Here is a 12,719-nt window from a genome sequence, read left to right on the forward strand (position 1 = left end):
CTTAGGTATTGAAGTGCAGTTTACTCAGTTCCGGTCGGTCTAGAAGCAGTTGTCGTAAGATCCTTTAAAAGAAACTTGGATTATTCGATACATTTTTTTTAAATATCCATTAAATGAACCTATTCGACTATTATTTTTTCTTTGAATTCATAATTGAATGTTTAACGTGGCTGCATACGTGGAATATAAGTTTTTTCCCTGGAAATTTTGAGACTATATATATTAAAGGCTTATATAATTTTTAATAGCTTTTTTAAGTATTTAGTTTGCTTTACCTATCTATAAGCTTAACGATATTTCGAAAAATTCGTATATCAGATTTTTTCATTTTTGTAAGTGTACAAATATACTTATATTACAGGGAAAACAGGTCCAAAGATATTGAATTGAAATAATCATGTAGAAGCTATATATATTTTGTTAAAAATGCGAATACCATGTAAGTAGGATTGATTTGATACACCGTGAAGTAACTTATCCGTTACTTAGTCAACGCAACGCTAAAAATCAGAAATTTCCTAGAACAGGTTCAAAAATAAATTGGTTATCGTTGAGTTTTTACGACCATCAATCATTCTTTATTGGCGCGACAAAAAAAATCCGCAAAAAATGGCGCTTCTTCAATCCGTTTTACTAATTGGTCCTTCGGGCCGGATAATCTGGTGAATATTTGGAAAACTGCAAGTTCTACGGAGGTCAGTATTTCGGGGCAAGACTTTATATGGAAGAGAGGCTCTATCTAGGCACCGTGGGCACTCAGGAAGGTCATGTTCCGTTCACCGCCTCATGGGCAGTTTGCGCGGTTCAGTCGACGCGGGCGCACGTCGCGTCCTCACTCCGAACAGACACCGTCGCGTAAAGCTGTGACTATCGTGCCGTTACTATAGTGTTTCATAACCGTTCTGTGCTTGTTTACTTCTTAATTTAAACTCATTTGGACGCGCCGTGCAACCAACGACTCTGCAGAGAGGTACTGTTTACTTATAGATACTTATAGTGTTGTGCCCTAGTCAATAGTTTACATCGATAAATGGTCGCATTGGGGTTCATTTGCATCGTTTTGTAAGCCATTCATTAGCTGTTACGGTTGGTTGCAAGGATTACTTAATATGTGACCTCGTATTGTACAAAAGATGTTTGTGTAAGTTACCTGAATCAATGATGTACTTAAAGTTATTTAAAATCCATTTTATCCAATAAGTTTATCAAATTTTGGCAATGATAGGGCTAATAAATAGATAGATAGAGTTAAAATAAACTGATTCTTATTCATGCAGTTTGTAATAGTGAGGGTGTTTAATTGTTACCACGTCACTGAATCTTTTCGAGATTAATGGCTCCTGTCTTTCCCGTGAGGAACAGACACAGTGATATATTGTACCTATGTAAAATCTGAAAATGTGTAAATCATATTTTTTACAAGGACATATTTGAAGCCACTAATGTAATTTACATATTTGAATAAAAATATGATGTCATTCAAGATGGGGGAACAAGTCTGTCGCTAGACCGTGGAGAATTATTAATTTTTTGTTTAGGTTCTTACAAAAAATCTCAAATCAACGAAGAAGTATAATATTATTTTAACGTAAAACACAACATTTCAAAAAGTTACTTACATGACAAGATCATCCTTGAATTAAAGACGCGAATAAAAAAATGTTTAATCACTTAACAATTTAAAAAATAACCCCAACATTCGTTAAATTAACACTTATTTGGCATTAATGGCTCCTCAGTCTATATTTGCAGAGAATGACTCAACATTTTCATTAATTCTAAATTATGCATAAGCAATTTTTCATTGCTTACAACTACAAGATTTAGCGCCAACTTGAAGGATATTTTTAAATAACTACAACCCACAATAGAATATGTTTAAAACATCGTTCAGGTCCGTTTTTGCCGTAAAAAGTTTTATAAAGTCATTCCGTGAACACACGTTGCGTATATTAAAATTCTTACCTTTTTGTTAAGCCCTCGTCGCAAATAGCATCTCTAATAGTGTGGTTCTAGGCATTTATCCGCAAAAGAAAATTATAGTCCAAGACCTAAGATATAATTAGCTAGACCGACATATTAAACAGAATGCTGTAAACCCTGGAATTCTAAAAAGGTACTATCTCTTTTTAGAAATAAATCTAAAAACTACAAAAATTAAAAATCGAAATGCATCTCAAAACGAACCTATTTTTTTTCGGGGTACTTAGTTGGTGTTGAAAAAATTTAGACTGTGTAGGTAGGTACCTATTGTTTGTTGCACATTTTATCGGACTATACTTTCTTTATCCTCCCGTAGATGTCGTCAGAGGCGACTCAGGGATAACAAGCTTTAATTGCGGAGAGGGTTGACAAAGGAGAAAAATTTCCGAGAAATCTAGGATATTAAGGTAACCGGATGTGTTACGATGATCCGATCTGGGTGAGGTTCTCCTGTTATCAGTCTCGAAGTCCAGACGGGAGTAAATGTGTGTAGTGTGCATTTCACTGACCATAGTTGGACCCTCATTTTGTCTCTGGACTACTGGGATAAAGGAAAGAAGGACGACTAAAAAAATTGTTTACTCTCACACTTTATTTATTTATATTTTTACTTTGCACGATTTGAGTATTTATTGAAATACCTTAATTGTATTTTCCAATAACAGTAATGATAAACAAAATATCGTTAGTCTCTTAATGGTTTCCTATTCCATCCATTCAGTACTTCAGGCCCAAAATATAAAGAGTACAGAATGGTAACTCGTAGAAATATTTATTTTTAAATTATTTGAAATACGAATTGACGTTGAATAAACCCTGGATTATGGACGCGACGGTGATCATAGTTACACATTCAGTTGCCTGAATGTGCAGGTTTCCCCACTATCTTTTCCCTAACTGTCAAAGTATCGGTTAGCACTCAAACTAACGTACATAATTCAGAAAAGAGTTATTGGTACATGGTGAAGTAGGACTTGAACCTGTACCACATGCATTATTTGCGCATTTTAACTGGGCACCTTATCCATCCGATAACTGGTGGGTTACCAACATATATCTTAAAATCACGCCTCTTTCTCAGTGAGATAGGCAGAGACTACATCTTTTTACTCGGTTTCGGGTACTCAGTCTTGACCTGACCTTTCGCCCCCATGGATTCTGAAACAACATTTTAGAGATATGGTTATATCACACAGACTCAGATGACAATGAAACTAAAACAAAAACTCTGTAGTATCATTATTTGGAACCTCAGGCGTTCACAGACGAGGAATGTGGTCATTACTTGTGTTCCGCCTCTTGGATGTGCCGACGAGAATGGCGAGAATCTATGGCGTAGAGTAGAAGAAAGCGCGGGAGAAATTAAAAAAAAAACATTGGCAAGGACATGATGACATTGACATGGAATGCCAAATGATTTTATATATTTTGTTTTTGTAGGAATGACTATCAACTTTAGCAAAATATTAATTGCAATAATTCGGAATATTAATTGTATAGCACAGTTGGTGTATTTAAAGCCAAAAGCCTCAGTATTATCTGCCAGTTAGGTAACCATTGAAGCAAAATGATATAAACCTCCATTTATCCCACTAAATATTGTTTGAATAGCCATAGCACTCACGACATAACCTTGGAGCGTAACTTCCAGCTTTTCTTTAGGTGTAGTTTAAAACAATCCTAATCGCGTGAGTCTCCAACTTAAGGCCACAAAGGTCAAAGTCCACAAACTCGAGCCTATTCCCGTTAACGTAGCGTTCCGGGAACGGCGAGCTGTTAACACCGTAGTAAGATTCAATCCTTTCTCATTAGGAGAAAGAGAGAAAGCACTTTGACCGCATTATCTTAGTTAGTTTGTTAACTAAAGTCATTTTCACATTGAAATATTTATATTTAATTATGTTAGTAACTTTTCGTTTGCGTGAAAAGTATCTTGTGTCCTTCTTCGTGTTATATTAAATTATGATAACTATAATAGTATAATAAATAAATTATTACATTAGAATAGCCGTTTAGTTAAAAAGGTGAGTCAAAGAGCATTATCTGCCAACAAATTTTAAAAAATGGCTAAAATAAAGCATCAATTTCAAATATAAATAAAAATCACAAAAGCAAAAATCTGAATAATCACATGCCTAACAAAATATTTCGGTAGTAAATTTCAACTTGTAACCAGTAGTTCTATATTTTTTATAGATCAATGTAACTCTATCAGGCGGGCTGCGCACGCGTTGATGTTTTTTGTTCGTCGGATGTCTCTATCGTGACTCTACATTGGGTTAATAAAAATGGTGACGAGAGAACACAAGTCTTTCTGTAACTTTTTCATTTTTTTATATATAAGTAGTATGATATTATGGTTTTGATTGTTTAGAATAGTTTCATTATATATATATTTTTTTAAGATTGTTTCGCGATAATAAATTGATAAATTCTTTAATGACAGCGTCGTTGTAAACATCTTAAAAAAATTCTGAACTTTCGGGGCCTTTCAATTTTTTTCGATTCCGTTAGCTCTGTCTACCCCGTGAAGCATTCAGACAGTTGGGTCAGGTCAAGTATGTATGTAGTCTATACGTATGTTTGGAGGTCTCGTTTTTGTGAAGTCATCATTTTAAGTATGTTAATTTATAAACTAAAGGTCAGGCGTGGTTGCATAAGACCACGAACATATGACTGATGAAGTCAAGTGGGTTGAGATTTTCGCCTTACTGTGAAGTCAATATGGCAAAATATGGGATAGTCTCTTAATTCCATAAACTTTTTGGTTAAATTGCCGTGTGGTTTTCGGCACTGTAGATTTGAGGGCCTCTGTGGCGCAGCGGTAGTACGCTTCTCTGTGACACGGGAGGTCCCGGGTTTGAATCCTGGTCAGGGCATGATGAGAAAAGAACTTTTTCTGATTGGCCTGGGTCTTGGATGTTTATCTATTTAAGTATTTTTTATAAAATATACGAGTAGTACCTATTGTTTAGTTAGTATCTCGTCACCCAAGTCTCGAGCTTACTTCGAGGCTAACTCAATATGTGTAATTTGTCCCGTATATATTTATTTATTTAATAAAGAGTTTATATATCTTTCTTACCCTAGGTTAGATTAATGTGCACCCGACTGTAACAATAGTACACTATTGTTACACATATTAACTTCTTATTCTTCATAAGCTTTCTCTTTACATAAAATCACGGACAAACAATTCTTATCCCCGCTAAGGCTATATTTGTTATGTAAAAATACATTAAGGCCATTGCTTTTTAATATTTAACAAAATTGCATCTTATTTTATTATACATTGTTAGGTTTAAAAGGCATTAAATCGTCTCAAAATCATATGTTGTTTTTATTCAAATAAGATGTTGACGCCGTCACAAACATATGGTTCAATATTACAAAAAGAGAAAAACAATGGGCAAGCATGACGGACTTGCGCACGAGTGATTTTTTAATACAAAACTACGTTTTTATCCCTTACGGAGAAGATAGAGCCTACAGAATCAAAAAGTCTGGAAGACTGAGATTGAAATAGTCGCAGTGACAGATAGAAATCTTTATTGGAGTCAGATTTAAATTTTGACCTTAAAAGGCGTTTTAAGAAACCCTTTTTTTTAAATAATATATTGAGTAGGTTTGACCTCAATCTGCCTTACATTATACGTGACATGCTTGTGTGTGTGACTTCTTATTTGAATTCTAAGTTTACAACGGGTCAACGGGTATGACCGCTTCAAATAAAAGTATGTAGTACTAGAGGCCGCCCGCGACTTCGTCCGCATGGAAACCCTATCAATCCCGCGGGAACTCTGGGATAAAAAGTAGCCTGTGTGTTATTCTGGGTCTTCAGCTACCTACATACCAAATTTCATGGTAATCGGTTCAGTAGTTTTTGCGTGAAAGAGTAACAAACATCCATACAAACTTTCGCCTTTATAATAGTAGTAGGATAAACATTCTGTGAGAATAATTTTTACTTTGAAGTATTTATATTTAACTATCTGTTCCTAGCGAATTCGTCCGCGTAAATTTCGAATTTTTCCGCGTAAACTTATTTGCTGGCAAACTCATGCCTTGAGTTCATTCAACTGTCGATAACTTTTTTTTTAGTGAACCGATTTTGATGAAACAAACTTTAAATGTTTTCCTGAGCTAAAACAAAGCAACTGGTGAAAGTTTAAGAAAGATTTAAGTAAATCGGTTCAGTACTTTCGGAGATAAGCGTGATCATAAATACAGACAGACAAAAAAAAATTGCTTTCATTCATTTTATTCATTTTAAGTGTCCCCCTATTCATTTCAGTCAAAAATACTAAATGTACAGACAAAATATATTTTTACTGTTTTATTATATGTATGTACATATGTTTACGTACATTTCTTCGTAGGTACATTTTATAGCCATTTTTATAGCATCGTGCTATTTGCCTAAGTGGTGCCGTAACAGATAATGTAATGCCTGTAGGATAGAACTAAGATTTGCGGCCAGGAGATTGTTCCCGCGGGCTGGATAGGCGAGGCCTAATCTCTGAATAACCACAACACATCACAGATACCGGTTAATGCTTTGTTATTATACAGTATCGTAATGCTATTTGCCTAAGTGTGTGCCGTGTGGTTCCAGGCACCAATAAAAATAAAGGACCAATATATCTCGGTCCCATTGATTTCGTAAATGGCGACTAAGGGACTGATAGGTTGGCCATAGACTATTTTTTTTTAATTTTTCTTTCATCATCCTACTCCATATCCATGGGGTCCTGTTGCGTCCTAATTTCTCTGGACTGGAGCTCGGGTTCCTCTGTAACCAGGGTCCAGGGTTGGGTTATTTAGCTTTTTACACTATGCGACTCTTGTCTGACCACCGTACCCACTACAGAGGGTCCTTTCTCGTCCACACGGTGTTAACTTTCACTGTAACATACATACACACATATGGTCACGTCTACATCTCTTGTAGGGTAGACAGAGTCAACAGTCTTGAAAAGACTGATCGGCCACATTCAGCTATTTGGCCTAATGATAGTACATATTGAGATTCAAATAGTGACAGGTTGCTAGACAATCGTCTAAAAAAAGAATCCCAAGTTTGTAAGCCTATACCTTAGTTGCCTTTTACCACATCCATGGGAAAGCGATGGAGTGGTCCTATTCTTTTTTGTATTGGTGCCGGGAACCACACGGCGCTGTCAATGTAAGAGTATCGGTTAGCATAAAAAGTAATGTACGTATTTCAGACAGTTTAATCACAGTCACAAAAACACTCAAACAGATTGTGCAGCGGAGTGTGACCAAAAAATCGGTGTGGTTAATTTTGCCACTTTAAAACTATATATATACATATATACTAGCTGTGACAATTACCAGACAGCCGGAAATATCGGCCCGGCGGTTCATAGTTCGATTCCCTGCGCGGGTAAAGTACAGATGTTCACATTATAGTCACACAAACGCCCAAAACCAGGGTGTGCGGTGGAGTGTGACCGTGAATTCGGCATCGTTAGCTCTGCCACCTCTTACCCGACTACAATGAAAATGGTGTGTTCCGTTACAATTTACAATTTGTATGAACACGTACCTATTTGCTTTCTAAATTACTGATGCGTCTTGAAAATACTGAAAGGCTATGTTCGGCTTTATGGATTAATAAATAAATATATACGGGAAAAATTACACATATTGAGTTTTCACTTTGCTATATTTTCACGACGCAAAGATAATATCTTTTCTCAAAACATATGTCATTTCAGTAACTACTACCTTTATAGCATTCTTCAAGTTTCTTTGTTCCGCTGAATTAGGCAATATTCAACACTTGTGTAAGCGAATGTGACCGATATGGCTAAGAAAATATGTATATGGTAGTGTATACCAAACATGGCTCTTATACTTTACAAGCTTTTGCCCGCGGCTCTGAACGCGACAAAACTATAAATTACAGTTCCGCGGGAATTTGATAGATAGATCATTCATTTATTTGATTTTCTACACATAATTAACGATTTCATATGAAATACAAATTAATTAGGGTGTGAGTTGCAGCAATACAAAAAGGTCACAACTCAACGAATTTATTGCTATAGAGCAATACGCTGATTTTCAGTTATGACCTAGGTGCTAGTGCAGGTCAATCTGCGCACGCACCTAATAAAAAAAAAACAATTTGCTAAGATCCTCATTTTCCATAAGCGAAATTTTGTATTGGCAGGTACAAATAATAATATAAATTAAAATGACATCACAAACATTGTTCGAAATTCAATCATTGTCTTGCGGGGTAGACAGAGCCAACAGTCATCAAAATACTGAACGGCTTAATGATAGAATAGAGATTCAAATAGTGACAGGTTGCTGGCCCATCGCCTAAAAGAGGAATCCCAAGTATATCCCTTAGTCGCGTTATAGACATCCATGGGAAAGAGATGGAGTGGTCCTATTCTTTTTTCAATTGGTGCTGGGAACCACACGGCACATTTGATCTTGACGGCGCACACGCAAACTCGATCCTATAAAACAGTATTAAGGATTAGACAGCGTTGAGAATAACTGCACAAACTTGTCTTTCTAGCAATCGGCCATAGCAAAATCTCAACAAATATTATAAACAACGCGAAAGCAAGTTTGTTTGTTCGTTTGAAACCCCCTCATGGATTATCTTCTGAATTAATCTTCTTGAAATATCACGTATATACATATATATGAGTCTGGAGAAACACAGATAACCTTTCATCCCGATAAAAACTATAATTCCCGTGGGATTTGAGATAAACTTGTAGATATTCTTTCGAAGATTACGCGTGATACTTACATATCTTTTATAACTAGGTGGTGATTTATTCGTTGTTTTTTGTAGGTGCTGTTAATTACGTTTTGTAGTGAAGTCAAAGCAGCGGGTAAAAGCTTGTATATTATATTTAAGAAAGCACTGAGGAGCGATGACCGACGATTATAGTTTTTATGGTCGCAGGACGCCGGTAGGTACGTGACTTATTTAATTTATTAGATCTCCCTTGCGATTTGATACGGATATGAAACTGTTAGATGAGATTGAAGGCAGTAAACACAATTTCTAAGAACAGGTTTATAATTTTTAACTGTAGGTAATCAAATTTTATTATGAGTCTTTGACTACGATTACCTTCTGCCGTTAGTCCCGGTTTCGTACATATTATTCTGAAGAAGAGCCCAAAAATGCACTTTATGACTATGATCTAAGTTTCATTCACGAAGCGACTCCTGTCTCTCTGGTCCATTTGGGCTCCGCAACTTCTGCAAGGTAATCTAAACCATATTGAATCATGATTACATAACCGTGTTTGAATGACTTCTTGAAGGCTAATGGTGTAATCAATTTTTGAAATACCTTTTCCTTCATTAAATGTAGAGATGTTGTCTCTGCCTATCCCGCCGGGTAAGAGCGTGATTATATGAATATATTACAGCCAAAACAAGGCTTTTTATACATATAAATCCTACTTATATTATAAATGCGAAAGTTTGTATGTCAGTATGGATGTTTGTTACTCTTTCACGCAAAAACTACTGAACCGATTACGATGAAATTTGGTATGTAGGTAGCTGAAGACCCAGAGTAACATATAGGCTACTTTTTATTCCGGAGTTCCCGCGGGATTGATAGGGTTTCCATGTGGACGAAATCGCGGGCGGCCTCTATTATACATAATATAATACAAAGGAATTGATCGTTTCACAAGTTGAACAGAATTTTAAACAACTGTAGGAAACTGTCTTACGCAAGGTTTCATGTGGGCGAACCCACTTAAAATTTTAGTTTAACCTCCAAAAGCCGCCAATTCATATCATAGAGTAGGTAACAAGGACGAAACATGGATATTACAGATTTGCTGTGCCCGTGACTTCGTCCGCGTGGAACAGTTATTTTGGGCATCATTGAAGCCCTCAAGGAAGAATAATTTTCCGTGTGGTTCCCGGCACCATTACAAAAAAGAATAGGACCACTCCATCTCTTTCCCATGGATGTCGTAAAAGGCGACTAAGGGATAGGCTTATAAACTTGGATTCCTCTTTTAGGCGATGGGCTAGCAACCTGTCACTATTTGAATCTCAGTTCTATCATTAAGTCAAATAGCTGAACGTGGCCATTCAGTCTTTTCAAGACTGTTGGCTCTGTCTATCCCGCAAGGGATATAGACGTGACCATATGTAGGTATGTATGTATGTAAGAATCATTTTCCCCGTCTTTTTCACATTTCCCATTATTTTTTTGCTCCTTATTGTTGCAGCGTGATGTTATAGGTATAGCCTAAAGCCTTCCTCGATAAATGATCTATTCAATGCAAAAATAATTTTTCAATTTTAACCAGTAGTTAGTGAACAAATAGTGACAGGTTGCCAGCCCAGCAGAAGTATCCCAAGTTTATCACTTAGTCGCCTTTTTGCGACATCCATGGAAAAGAGATGGAATGGTCCTATTTTTTTTTATATTGGTACCGGGAAACACACGGCACGGGACGGGAGAAGTCTATTATTTAATTATCTTGTTTCTGTATATAGTTACCTGTATGGAGTCGTTGTCGCGAGGCCTTGTACGGCCGGTCGGCATTTGCAACAATGACGTCATTTGGTGACTCAAGAATTCTCTGGCCTGTTATTTTACAAGTCACAAAATATATTTGATTTGATGTTAAATTACTATGTTTGCTAAAAATGGAGCCTTTGTTTGCCTTCCGGTTCCTTTAAGTATGTAAGTAGGTACGTACAGATTCTAAGTTTCATAAAATCGATTAAGCCATTATTTGCGTAAGCGCAACAAATAGATATGAAATAATAGATAGGTACCTACTATTGTATCTACCAAATATTAACTATTATGCGGGCGGCAGTTGATTGTTTAAAAAAAACCACGCGATTCCCTATCCAATAATAGTTCCTAAAGATTTATGATCTTTCGAGCTGAGCTGAGCTGAACTCAGCTAGCATATTTTTTTTTCGTTTAATTGCAGTACATAATTGTAAACTGTATTTACCGAACCATATCTTTAAATCAAATTTTAATTATAATTACAACGCAGCATCTGATAAGTGATATTTCAATAGTACAGATGACGCTGCATCTTCTTTTTAAATTACGAAGCCCATTCTTGCCAGCTAGATATCGTGAATCTCGATTAATAATCTGTGGTAGCCACGAAGCCTTGCCGCGACATTTCGTAGACACCGATAAAAAATCGCTGTAGTTCTATTTTTTTTCTATTAGCATCGTGCAGAATAAATTGTACCTACCTTGGTTTAGCTTTATTTAACGAATCGACGGATGTAGTACAGGATTATAACTTAATAATTCCCCTTTAGATTGATAAAATTTAATTAGTACTTCGTGCGTATTTGTATGTTTAATTGATTACATCTTCATAAGTATGTAGTACCAAACCAATACCTACTTAGTATCATTAGTAAGGTAATACTTTATACAAGTTATTTATTATTTGATTAATTGGTCGAGGACAAGCCTCGACCAATTAATCAACATTAAAAAGTTTTTATTCCAAAAATAACCTAAAATTACACATGAAGCAACATGACGTTTGGTCTAATCTTTTATTCCCGCCAAAGTCCCTACCTTTTTTTTCGAACTTAGTCGTCAATAATTTTTTTTAAAACAAATAAAAAGAACATCAATTTAAACACAAAGCAATTTTCTAGATTCCTCTCAATGGTACCATTCGACCTTATCACAGTTTATTCGCTTCATTTAAACGCTATGCTAGGATTAAAAAGAGTTTGCGGCATGTTGCGAGTTGTGGTTGCATCGGATTGCACTTGTTAAGAAATTCCGATATCATCTTGAATTTTCCTCTTTATATTAAATGCATTTGAGAAATTTGCATGGGCTCTTGATGCTTTGGGCTCGTTATTTATGTAGGAATATGTTTGCTTGGATATAAGGGTCCGGGATATAAATGTATATATGAATGTTGGAATGTGGCTTACTAGTTCTGTGACTGTTCCAAATGTTTACCCCGTTAGGCGTAAAAACGTATGTATACTTATGTAATCTTGATACTTAACTAACAGCTTTAGTGTCATAAGCATATTGTGCTATTTAGTAAGCGGCTAAAATATTTTAGTTGTAACAATTACCATATATTTCTGTTTAACGTAAGCATGTAAAAATTAACTACCCATTGTTGAACGTATAGAAAGATATTCCACGCACGTCAAAATGCTTACCATTGTTACTAGTTGCGTTCGTGGGGGCGCCGTCGTCTACGCAGCGCGTTAATTTTCTAACCGTATTCATTAGTTCCTAGAGCTCGCCACACGCAATTTTAACTTTGTTTTGTATATTAGCGTTCAAGAAACGTCTTTTGTTATGGTGAAAGCAGGAAACGATTATGCAAGCGCAGTATCATAGCCGGTGTAATTACGTTGGTATACTCAACGGCTGAGGCGTATACAAACCATACTGTAGGTTCCTAGTGACTTTTGTTGTGGATTTATTGTATGCTAGCTTTGATCTGTAATACGTGTATACGAATAGATAGGTCAGACGTAACGTAACATTCTTACAAATAACTTTTTTATAATAAATGAAAATGATATTTCATGCGTTATTTTATTAAGTCAATTAAATAAACAAATATAAAATAATTTTTAAATAGTTTAGTATTTTTATTATACCTAAGTAGTATTTAATAGTTCGGAGTGTCGTCGCAGTACGTCGGGTAGTGTCGTGGTAGATAAGATACTTCAAGATTGACCAG

At 35.8% G+C, this 12,719-nt stretch overlaps 1 protein-coding gene across 3 annotated transcripts in view; it reads left to right on the forward strand.

Annotated features, from left to right (window-relative positions):
- Nucleotides 1–781: 781 nt before the first annotated feature.
- LOC106130957 (uncharacterized) overlaps nt 782–12,719 on the forward strand; it is an 81,567-nt gene continuing 69,629 nt past the window's right edge. For all 3 annotated transcript variants that reach the window (XM_013329916.2, XM_060954349.1, XM_060954348.1), the window contains exon 1: nt 782–970. The gene's annotated coding sequence lies outside the window, so the exon portion shown is untranslated. The remainder of the gene's footprint in view (nt 971–12,719) is intronic.

The sequence above is a fragment of the Amyelois transitella genome, chromosome 4 (assembly GCF_032362555.1).
Source record: "Amyelois transitella isolate CPQ chromosome 4, ilAmyTran1.1, whole genome shotgun sequence".
Lineage (NCBI taxonomy): Eukaryota > Metazoa > Arthropoda > Insecta > Lepidoptera > Pyralidae > Amyelois > Amyelois transitella.